The 12,762-nt window shown below is 39.4% G+C and overlaps 1 protein-coding gene across 2 annotated transcripts in view; it reads left to right on the top strand.

Annotated features, from left to right (window-relative positions):
* Positions 1–12,762, top strand: part of CAMK4 (calcium/calmodulin dependent protein kinase IV) — a 284,110-nt gene that overhangs the window by 149,733 nt on the left and 121,615 nt on the right. The window lies entirely within an intron of this gene.

The following is a 12,762-nucleotide window of genomic DNA, read 5'->3' as shown; positions in this document are numbered from 1 at the left end:
ACAAGGGTATGATCCTTCAGAATTTGCCTCCTCTTACCGAGTAATCCTTATATCAGTAGTCATTGAAGTAGTTCCATCTGAGTGAAGACTACTTACATGAGTAAAAGTCTGCAGGATCTGGCTCCAAACAGGCATCTGGAAAAGGTTTCTCATTGGAGATTTTTTTTTAATGAAATACCAATTAAGTAAAAAATGGAGGAAACAGTCAATAAATTCTAAATAGCATGTCGTGCTGCAGGAGGGGACTCATCAGGCAAACATCAAAGCAGGGGTCATGCAAACAGTCAGAAGGTGAACAGGGAAGCAGTGTGCTGTGCAGAGAAGTGAGAGGGACACTGGGAAGACAGCAGAGAAAGTGCTAGGCAAAAATCAGGTGAATAGTGGATAAAAGAGGGAAATGCCAGATAAAAAGTTGATCAACTGGCACCACTGAGTTCAATGAGCAGTGAGAGAAGCTCTTCCCCACCCCATTTAGCACTTGATTATATCTGTGAAAATTCTGTACATTTGTAAAAGATTCTGCAAGAAAATTGTTAAATTCTGCAGGTTATTTAATGAATAATGCTTCACAACCCAAAACATGTTGGTGTCTGTGTATAAAATTATGAAAAATCCTGTAACCTATTCTTTTTGGTATTGTTTAATGCTGGGGTTTCTTAAGAGAGCTATTTATTCTTGTTTTAGAGCAAAACACACACAAAGCCTTCGTTGCTCATTTGTTGAATAAATCAACTGTAATGCTGAACTAATCTACTGATGAACAATGCTTTCCAAATCGTGCAGGATCAGGATATTTAATCTTCTCACCACTAAGCTTAACTGTTTAATATTTAAATGGAATACAATATAAGTATGCATTAAAGAAATGGAGCGTGAAAAACACTTTGATTTGGGGAAACACAAACTTGTCCTTTTTCTTTGGATATTAGTTCCTGCATAATAATTAAAGCAATAAGCTCAACATGAGCAGTTTCTGAATGCAGCAGAAGCAAACCCTTCTCTCATTCCTTCAATTCAGAAAAAAGAAAAGTGGGCATGCATGTGCACACACATGCCATATCCAGTCACAACAATGAGGCAAGTCATAGTGTCAGTTAACCATTAGAATCCAGTAAGCTAGCATGCAAGGAGACTGCACCATCATATTTATCCATAAAGGAGACTTGTATGGCAGGTGTTTGTAGAGCATCATGGAAAAGGAAATATGGGACATGCCAAAGAAATGGTTGGTTGGTCTGTGAACAATAATAATTTGTGCGGTTGGGGGTGCTGAAGGTAGCATCTGCTACTATCTCAACTTATAGTAGCTACTATCTCAACTTGCAGCCCAACTTTGAAGACTATCTGGGAGTTGCTTTCACTTTGGAAGCTGGGATTTCATGCTCTAACATAATGAAGTTTTCACGTGAGAGCAGCCTTTTCCTTAGGCTGTAATTTTTTTTTCAGGATTGGGCCCTCCATGAAATTTTACACTTGGAGTAACAAGTCAGCTGCTACAAACTGCCCAGCTCCATCTACAACATTGCTAATTGAAGCAAAGAGGTTTCACCAGTGCTTAGAATCATGGTGCACCCTTCTGATACTGGTGATGAGCACCTCTGGAAATATTTGCAGTAAATTTTCATTCTACATGTGATTTGAAAAACCATCAAAAGTTATTTTTGCATCAATTATTTTTAACAAAAGGCAGTGGGTTCCTCTCCAGCAGAAGCATGAAAATAATTTAACACAGCTGTGCAACCAATATCTTTTGCACTAGATTCATAGATTCCAAGGCCGGAATGGACTATTGTGATCAGCTAGTTTGACCACCTCTATAACACAGGCCATAGAACTTCCTAAAATAATTCCTAGAGCATCTCTATGGCGTACATTTTTTTGTTCTTAGATCTCTACATTTACATTTAGCCATATTAAAACACATTATTTGCACCCAGCTTTCCAAGAAATCCAGATTGATCTGGATCAGTGACCTGTCCTCTTCATTATTTACCATTTCCCTAATATTTTTGTCATTTGCAAAGTTTATCACTGATTATTTTGTTTTCTTCCAGGTCACTAACAAAAATGTTAACTAGCATAGGGACAAGAACTGCAGTATATCACTGGAAACATACCCATTTGATGACAATTCCCAGTTTACAATTACATTTTGAGACCTATCAGTTAGCCAACTTTTTAATGCATCTAATATGTGCTGTGCTAATTTTATATCATACAAGTTTTTTAAACAAAATATCATGCAGTATCAAGTCAATCGCCTTACAGAAGTCTAAGTCTATTACATCAACACTATTACCTTTATCAACCAACCTTGTATTTCATCAAAAAAAGATAACAGATCAATTTAACAAGCTCTGGTTTACATAAACCCATGTTCATTTGCATTGTTTATTTTACCCTCTTTTAGTTCTTTATTGGGAGAGGCCCATATCAGTTGCACCATTAGCATGCCCGGGATAGATGTTGGGCTGACAGGCCTATAATTACCTGGGTCATCCCATTTACCCGTTTTAAATATTGGTACGACATTAGCTTCCAGACTTCTGGAACTTCCCCAGAAAACCATGACCATTAACACTCCAGTGAATTCCTCAGTTAGCTCTTTTAAAACTCTCAGATGTGAGTGATTTGGATCTGCTAAATTTAGAAGCTGCTGTTTTCTGACATACTAATGGTATAGACAGAGTGTTAACATATATGACATGACTACATAATCTGTTTTTTCCCAAATACAGAATAGAAATATTTATTGAATACTTCTGCCTTTTCTGTATGATTATTGATAATGCTAACATATCCATCTAGTAATGGACCAATACCATTAGGGTTCTTTTTGTTCCTAATATACTTTAAAAGCTACTCCCTATTGACTTTAATTCTCTTGGCCATAGATTTCTCCTTGTGTCCCTTTGCTTCCCTTATCAATTTTGTACAACTACAGTTTTCTGGTTTATATTCATTAGTATCAATTTCCCCTTTCTTCCATTTGTTATGTTATTTTTTCCCCTCTTCCCCTGTAAACCAGGTGCTGTTGTTTTTTCTTAACCAATATGGCCTTCCTCCCCGATTAGGGGATTGTGGCTTTTTGTGCCTCGAGTAAGCGTTCTTAAACAATTCCCAATTATCATTCACATTTTTTCGGTTTAAATTCTTCCTCTCAGGAATCTAATATAAACAGTTCTACATTAGCTGTTCCTTCTCCCTTTTATCTGTGTGAAGAGATAGGATTAATAGTAATACTGTGCTGCTGAAGTAAGATAACTGCCCTACAAGTTGTAGTCCTGTGGGAAGTTTGTCTCAAAGTAGGAGTCTCTTCTCAGTCCCCATTTCTTCATCCACTTTTCCTTTTTCTTCACCCATTTCTTAATCCACTTCTCTTGCCTCCTTATTCCCTTGCATTTTCACTCACCAGCTCTTGCCTCCACCTGGCTTCTCTCCTCTCCCTACATGTCTTCCTTTTCTTCTCTCCCCTACTGTTTCTTTAGCCTCACATCTTTTCTCCTACATACTGTATTTTTCTTAAATGAAGGAAATGTGCTGACCTACCTTTTAGGAGACCTTCAGCATTCTGCCTTATGCACGTATATGGCTCCCATTACCATAGTATCTGAGCACCGCACCATCCTTAATGTATTTATTCTCACAACACTCTTTTGTGGTAGTGAGGTACTTTTATCTCCATTAACAGTTGGGGAACAAAGGCACAGAGAGACTAAGTGACTTGTTCAAGTTTACACAGAACATCTGTGGTTGAACAAGGACTTGAACCAGGTCTCCTGAGCCAAAGGCAAGTGTCCTAATCACTGAACCAGCCTACCTCCCCCCAATGCACTGGTTGAGCATACTTTAGGAGTGCGTCATCAGCTGAACTGTAATTATGGATTTAGCCAAGAGTTTGTACTAGAACAAACTTCATTTTTATCCACTTCAAATTTAGAGTTTAGGCAGCAATAATTATAAAGCCACAATTATGATTCCAGGTCTAAGGTTGAATTGAAAAATGCAATTAAATAGGAGAATTGAAAACTAAAATATTTCCTTCCCAAACTCCTCCTGCTTATTGAATTGGCAGGACTGAAGTTTTTGTGATGTTTTAAGTGATAAAGTTACTTGTTTTTATCATGTTCACTGTAAAAGACTTGTTTTTGAAATGTTGGACTAGTTGGATAACATTTCTTCAAGTACCTTTATTAAATATTGACAAACCTTAAAAACTTGAAACTTTCCACATTTATTCATCTTAATAATGTTTCTAGAATAAGCGATGGTGAGAAAATTTAACTTCTACACAGTAAAGGAATTATCCCTATGCCTCTTCCAAGGCATCTGCTGCCTAATTGGAGCTATCCACGCACAGCTATTCACGTGTCAGGTGTCCATTTACTATACTGCTGGGACTTATCTGCAATACCTGCTTTCCCACCATCTTTCCCATTACCATAATATTTGAACTACACATGAACAATTTCTTTTCTCATCTGCTTTTACCTCTTCATAATGCCCAGAATACACACACGAATCTGGTTGCACATTTGTTCTCTTGTAGCCATAATGCTGCATCTCAACACTCACAGCTGGTGTCAGATTAGTTCTCCAGTATCATCACACTGGGACTATTCATGCACTGTTGGTTTCATACCACTCTCATATGAAAAGATCTGTGTAGTAATAAAATATACATAGCCTTGAGAACTCTTTATCTATCATACATAATACACCAATAAATGCACTCTCAGATAAGTATAAGAAATCAAAATGTGCTTTCATTATTATATTTCTTCAGTTATATTTTCAAAAACAAGAGAAATTTAAACACTGAAAGATGAGTCTTAATTCTCTGACTCAGCTGAATTCTATTATAAAAAAAAAAATCAAAGAACCTGCCTGAATTTTATTTCTCAGACTTTAAAAATCACCTTCGCCTTCATTCAGAATATTTAAATAAATTCACATACAATTTATGTTGCCAAAACATAGCAACTTGAACTGTAACCATGTCTGGTAAGTTGGTATGGCTTATGTGTTGTGCATTTGTCATCGAAACACACATTTGTGTTGACATTGCTGATAACTTTTGCCATTCTGATAACTGAACAGATAATGCTGTGCTTTTGGGGTATGGCGAGTTTAACTTTACACTGTACCAAAGTCTCAGACGTGTGAGACCAAATGTTGGATCAGATCCTTTCCTGCATTCTGAATGCATTGTGCTGCTCTGGCTCCAGTTCTGTGTAGCAGCTTTAAAGACAATGTAACTGGTCACTGGAGGATTCCCTCAGGTGTGTCAGCTTTTTACCAAACCCTGCCCAGTCACCAGTGCAGGGAACGTGACTGAGGCTTCCCTTCATCGCACCCTTCCATGGCTGCCAAAAGAGCCTCCTTGCCAGACAATGTAAATTTGAGCAGTACTAAGGTTGCTCTAATCAAGACCAGCATCTGGCCTAGTGGGCAGAGAGCCACAGGATTTGAGAAGAAGAGCACAAAGCATACTTCCGTACCCCTTCCTCACCCCACAGCTGCGGTGAGTGATGCTTAGCCATAGCTGAGAAGCTAGTCATTTATATTTCTCCTGAAGATTTTGGCTTGGGAGAGGAGAGATTAAATCAGTTCTTGAAAGTAATTTCTCCTTTGGATGACTTCATGCTGAGCAAAAATGTAGTGGTAATTCCTGTAAATAGGCTCTGGGTTATTTTAAAATGTAGATAATCAGAAGATAGAGCCTGGCAGCTTTTCTCATCCATTTATTGTAACAGGAGAAATCTGAGTTAATCCTAATAGCTCTACTCTTAAAGTGCCTTCAAAGTGCTTGGACAATGTCTTGAATTTTAGTTCAAATATGCAGAGTCAAACTTTTTTATCTGAATCAAAAGCCACAGTAGGAAAAGAGTTTAGGCCCTATTACTTCAAAGGAATGCGAATTTCTTTTTGATTTTTTCAGTGCATCGAAGAGCTCCTGATGGAACCATATTGCCCTCTTACTATTCTTCTTGTCTTTCCTTCACATCAGAATAGTGGGCAGTTGTGTATTTAATGTGGTCTCCCTGAGAAATTGCCAGCTCTCCTGAACTACTCTATCCCTTCCCATAATTCTCTAAGTTTGTTAAAGTCTACTTTTTTTAAAAGTCCATTGTCCTTATTCTGCTGCTCACACTCCTTCCTTTCCTTAGAATCATGAAATCTGTCATTTCATGATCACTTTCTCCAAAGGTGCCTTTTACCTTCAGATTTGCAATTCTTCCCTGTTAATCAGAATCAGGTCTAAAATGGCTGTCCCACTGATTATTTACTCCACTTTCTGAAACAAGAAGTTGGCCCCAAACATTCCAAGAACTTATTAGACAGTTTGTGTTTTGCGTGTTACTTTCCAACAGATGTCTGGGTAGTTAAAGTCCCGAATTACTACCTGTTCTTGTGCTTTGGATATTTCTATTATTTGTTCTAGAAATACCTCATCCACCTCTTCTTCCTGATTTGATGATCTATAGTAGAACCCCTACCATGATGTCACCCCAATTTTTCCCCTTATCTTTATCCAGAGGCTTTCAACCTTCTTCTGGGCCTCAAAACAAGTGTCTGTATTCTTGATATACAATCCAGCACCAGCCTTTGTCTCCTCCTTTTCGTGGAGGTGTGCATGAGCCACACTGCCTTGGGAATACGTGGCTACTCTTCCTCACTTTTTACTTTGCATGTCCTCCCTGAACAAGCTATACCCCTCCGTACAAATATTCCAGTCATGAGATTTATCCGGTTCAGTCTCTGTGATACCAGTTAAGTAATAATTTAGCTTATGTACTAATACATCCAGTTCTTCCTGTTTATTCCCCATATTCCATTCCCCCACTAATTTCCACTTTTGTTGCTCCTATGATCCTGCTGTAATTTTCCATGTCCTTCCCGAATGTCGAGCCCTTTGTTAAGGTCACCTGTTTTATGCTTACCTGTGAACTTTTGTCATCTGCCCTCTTTGAACCTACTTTAAAGCTCTCCTCACTAGGTTGGCAAGTCCGTGTCCCCAAGATGTATTTCCCCCTTCTTGGTCAGGTGGACCCATCTCTTCCCAGCAGACCTCCTTCATGGACACCCCACTTGAAGAAGGCAACATACCTCCTGGGATGTAAGGTCAGGCCTCTATCTCCCTGAGAAGGGAGTCACTGCCATGCTTTTTCTCCTTCTCCTCTTGGGGGTGGTGTACATGAGCCTCCCAGCCTTGGGGACCATTGCAGTCTGCTCCTCACCTCCTGATGCCAGTACTGCATACTGGTTCTTGACTGCAATGAATGGGGAACATGGATAGATGGGTGAAGCATAGTCTGCTGCCTAAGGTGGCCAGCAGCCAGTCTCTCTTCCCTGTAGAGCAGCTGGTTCTTCTTCCTCCTCTGGTGCTGCTGTAGTCTTCTCTAGTCAGCTAGCATCCTCCGTCTCGAACATCTCTATGTGCATCCTGTCAATTAATTTCTCGTGCTCCCGAGTGCTAGTCAGGCAAACTCCCTCCTGCAGTTGTCTTACATGCTTCCTGAGGGACTCCACCAACAAACACCTCTAACACTGGATGGCTCCTTCTGCCTGGCTTTTGTTGATGGGCACATGCAGGCCACATTTGCAGCAAGTCAAGACCAGGATCTGGCTGGAAGCTTCCAGGATCAGGATGCTGTCTGCCTGGGGTCTCCACAGGTGCAGGCAGAAGAGCAGTAGTGGTGAGGTGTTGTTTTCCTCCTTTTGTGGGTTCTTCCTTGTGAAGTATCTGCAAGTTGATGTAAAACTACCTCCCTGCCTTCCTTTATTGGCAAACACAGCTGGCTAACTACCTTAGTCTCACCAGCCGTGTTTCACATGACATCCTCAATCATTTTTCTATTTCATTTCTGCTCCATTCATAATAATGACATTGCACCTTATGTCTGGTCAATGAGCTTTTCCTTTTCTCTGTCTTTTACCCCTCTTTACCCTCTCTTTCTTGACCTAAGCATAGTATGGTGATGGATACTGTTAACTTCCATGAACTTCCATTGACATGCTTCTCACTCACTTGGTACAGTTCTTTAGAATCTTAGCACCCTGCTTTTCTGGCTTTGCTCTTGCCTATTAAACCGTCTCTCCATTATGATAGACAATGGTAGATTTTATTTTGCTGCTATACCTGCCTGCTGTAGTGTTGTTCTTGACCCCTCCTCTATGTCTCTGCCTTTTCCCAGGCTCACCTTTTTTCTGAAATAAATCTGATTATCTTTTCTAGTCAGATTTATTCATATTTATTTCCTTCTAACTGTATCACTCTCATCTCACTATTCTCCATACCTTAATTTCAACAATTCCTGGTTGTACTAATAATTTCTTTTTACCCAAATACCAAAACCATATGTTCTGAAAATTGGTACAAATAGTTCTTGTCACCCCATTTCCTGCCTTAACTCAGATCTACTTTGTCCTACTCAAAAAAAACCCTCACATTCCCTTTGTTCTGAGGAACTAAGACATCTTGACCACAAATTCTTTTGCTGCTGCTTTCATCCACAGCTGTAAAACTGCCCAATGTCTTCTCCAAAATATTGTCTACACTTGACACAATCTAGATCACTTGCATGGTAAAAAATCTGGAGTAGTGTAGATTTGAGCCAATATCACATACTTTTGTGGAGCTTCCAGAAAACCAAATATGGGTGATGTGGTTCTGGAGAGCTCCCCTTTTGCAGAGATGGCTAACAGAGTGGAAATGTGGTGTGGAAAAGGCCAATTCTGGGGCCTTCTGAAGCCTGCAGGCCCACCTCTTTGTCCCTGGTTCATGGGAATTAGCAATGGAAAGGCCCATTGGTTCCTCTCCACCTGTATTGCTTTTCATTAACCACTGATGTGTGGATCAGTTAGCATATCACTGATTTAGTAACAGATTCCCCTGTGTCTGAGCTCTGCTTGTACAGGAGGAGGAGTCAGGGAACTGGTTAGGGTTCCCTTATCCTGTGGGGCAGCTGTGCCTCACCCAGCAGAAGTTAGAGCAGCCCTACAGCTGCCCTAATTTTCACCAGCAGGATATGGTCCCTAAAGAACCATAGGCCAGCTGAGGATCAGCACAACAGAGCTCTGACCTGGCATGTCCCAGACACTTCTGTATACTAGGTGTTGGGAAGACAGCTGGTGCGCAAGCTGGCTCTGCTCGTTTACTCAGCTGAAAGCTCTCCTCTGCCTGCTTGTAATTGTGAGTCTGGCTCTTAATGTTTTGAACAGCTCATTGGGTATCTCTTAACATCAGTGACTGTAGTGATGAGACCCTAGACTAATGACAAAGTAGGGAAGTGTGCATGTATAGATTTGCCAATGCAATTTGGTACTTAGTTGCTCTCAAGCAGTTTGTAATGATGTGTTTTAACACTTTAATTGTGCATGGTCAATACCTTGTTATCTCTGTCATTGGGTTAAAGTAAATTTTATTGTTTTCAGAGTAACAGAGTCCAAATTCAAATAACTCCCTGTAAATGACTGTAGAAAGCAATTGTTTACAGTACAATTAGTACACTGTTTCTTCCTGATGCACTTAGAAATAGCTGCAACATTAGGTATCAAAACACAAACAGCATTACAAATGAAGAAGCACCTCATCTAAGCAACGCTGCTGGCACCACTGTAATACCGCTTGGCATAAAAAGGAATGTATCTTTGCGCTCCACTGAGAGATGAGAGTCTGAGTGTTTCACTGGCTGCTTGCCACTTTCAAAATGTCAACTGATAAAATATTAAAGTCTCACTGTTTCTTAGCCCTGTTGAAAGAGGTTGTGCAGCACTTCATTCAAAAGGTCCTTCCACCTCGCCCTGGCCGTCTTTCCCTGTGAGTTCACAGGAGTCATTAGTATGGGCAATTATAGTCAGGACAAAGGTGTGTGTGTGTGTATGTGTGTGTGTATATATATATATATAATTGTGCTAGTAGCTCTCTGGGGAGCAGAACCTCATTCAAAGTAGATGAAAGTCAATGTGTTACACACAAGGTCTCTGAAGCACTTCAGTTTGTTAGGTAATAGTGTGAAGACTGTGACTCCTGGTGATCTCAACCTCACATACAAACAACATGCTCTCTCTTATCTACCTAGGCGCATGGCCACATTGTTGCAATATGGGCCTGATCCAATTCCCCTGGAAATCAGTGGAGGCACACACCCATTGACTTCAGTGGGACTGGGATCAGGCCGTATCTGATTGCTTCACAATCAAGAATGAATTTATCTTCACAATACCCCTGTAAGGCAGAGAGAAGTACTATCATTGTACAGATGGGGAGTTGAGGCACCTGCCCAGGACCTCACAGGAGGTGTGTGATAGAACTGGTAACTGAACACAGATCTCCTGAGTCCCAGTTCAGTGCCTTAACCACAAGACCATTCTCCATCTCCTGTATTTAAAAAATATGGTTATAAAAATTGTGATCCATTTTGTGTCTCACTGTTTTTCTCCTGGGAAATGTTGTTGTAAGGCAGGAATCTTTGTTACGAACGGATGACAAAAGGAAACTGCAAGTTTTTCATTTGTTTGTTCTTAAACAAAATAGTTACAACCCTAAATCAGCAAAATAGGACATGGTTATACTCAGAGAAAAGTAGGTATGTTTTACATCCAAATAGCTGAATATCAGTTCCTCCTTTAGATGCCATATTTATGAGTTCTGACCTCCGCTCGGGGCTCTGTGTTTCCCCTACAACAATGTGTGAGCTCCCTAACAGCTAGAGCAGGAAAGGTAACACATCTGACTGCATTGTGATAGTGTTAGAGATGTCAACCGTAATTGAAGGAGAAGCAGAGATTGTTGAATCTGAGAACAGTGACATGGTTGATTTTAAATTTTGTATGGTTGTGCGTCGAGCATGAAGTGTATAGGCACCATATGTTCTAGCTTCTCAGCAAGTTTATTTGTGGTATTGCGGGGAGATTGATGTGGCAGACTCAGATCTGGGCTAATTTGTTTATTTACACTGTGTACATGCTCTTATCTATACTAATCACATAAGTCCTCTTAAATCAAGATGGACCCAGATGCACACAGGCAACTCTGAAAATCCTTGTTCAGTCACCCTGAGCCTCTATGGGAATAGCTGCCTTTATTATGGCCACTGAACCTTCCTGTCCTGGCTGCCTTATCACCCTCCAGCCAGGAACCAGAAAAGCTGCAGCAATCTCATCCTCATCCGATTCATAACACTGCCCTCCACTGATCTATTAATCTATTACCTCTTCTGTAAATCTAAAACTAAATAAGCCTATGTGCACCTCTGTCTATTTTAGACAGTGTGTGTGTCTGTGTGTGTGTATACACACCCACAAAAATACACCAGCCTACATTAAACAAATGTTATTTAAGTTACAAAGTCAAGCACTTAAAAATTAAGAAATACCAGATTTACTGTCCTCCATGCAACCTTAATTCTGCCCCTTGTGTGTCCATCCTGTGCCCTAGATCCTGTTGAAAGGGTCCTGGTGGAGTAGTTTGTAGGGCCATAGCATGGGGAAAATTAACCCCAGAGTCTGTAAAAAATAATAATAATTATAATAATTATAATAATAAAATAAAAAACACAAAAAAATAGTAAATGGTCATTCAATTAAAGGTTTTATAATGCATACACAGCAGAGAGTGGAATTTAGGTTGATGGAGATTATAGTGATGGGAAAATATTAATTGAAATTAGAGCTGGTTCAAAATTTAAACAAGAATATTTAATTAAACAAATTATCTATTTTTCCTTCTGTTTTTATGATGAAACCCCCCAAGTGGAAAATTACTGATTTGGGGATTTAGGTTTGTTTTATTTTCCTCCCTCCAGTCTCAGATCTATTTTTCCTTTTCCTCCCATTTTCAGGGGCAAATGCAAATAGGAAAAAAAAAAAAGGGGGGGGGGAGAGAGGAAGAAAGGGAGAGAAAGGGGAACAAAATTAATGAAACCAAAATTTTCTACAACTTTTTCATGAAAAAAATTCAAATAAATTAAAAAATTGTTGACACCTCTTGCAAAATGTTTTTCTACTAGTTCTTTATAGAAGTTTTACTGAAACCAGAAGAACAATGATAAAAAAACGGAAAGCACAAAAACCTTCCACTTATTGCCCATTAAATTGCACAAAAGTGACAAAATAACTAATATAATAATGCTTATCAATTTGCAATAATAGTGCCATATACATTACTGACAGAGAGACGTAAATAGATACAGAAATATTTGTTAAATAAATTGGTACTGCTAATTTATATGTAATTTGGATGCATAGCTCTTAGAATCTAGTTTCCATACACAAAAATGGCTGCTTATAGTTAGGCTCCAGAATTGTTATTTAGGGTACTAAATAATTCGCCTGACTTTTCCAAAGTCCTGAGCAACCAACTAGATCCAGTTATTTCCAAGGGAGATGCTGGGTGCTCACTTTTGAAAATCAGGCCACTTATTTAGATACCTAAAAAAGGATTTAGGAGCCTAACTTTGGGCAGCTATTTTTAATGTACTGTCCATAAATTAGATGGACATACAATGTAGTTGTAAAGTCTGAATCAATATAGAAGCTAATTGCTACTCTCCATTAAGATACAGAGATGCTCTTAAAATCAGGGCAATCAGCACACTGAATGAGACTCAAGGTAATTATATTCATTACATTTCAACCCTGGTAATATAAAGAATCTATGAGTTAACTTGATTTACTTTACTTACAAAGGAGCTTGGCTTTGTAACTAACTAAACATATCAAGGCAGCAAGAAATTGGAACTTCATTTCAATATACAC

Source organism: Malaclemys terrapin, chromosome 6 (genome assembly GCF_027887155.1).
Source record: "Malaclemys terrapin pileata isolate rMalTer1 chromosome 6, rMalTer1.hap1, whole genome shotgun sequence".
Taxonomy (NCBI): domain Eukaryota; kingdom Metazoa; phylum Chordata; order Testudines; family Emydidae; genus Malaclemys; species Malaclemys terrapin.
Note: the sequence above shows the minus strand (reverse complement) of the source record. Positions and strands in the feature narration are given on the sequence as shown.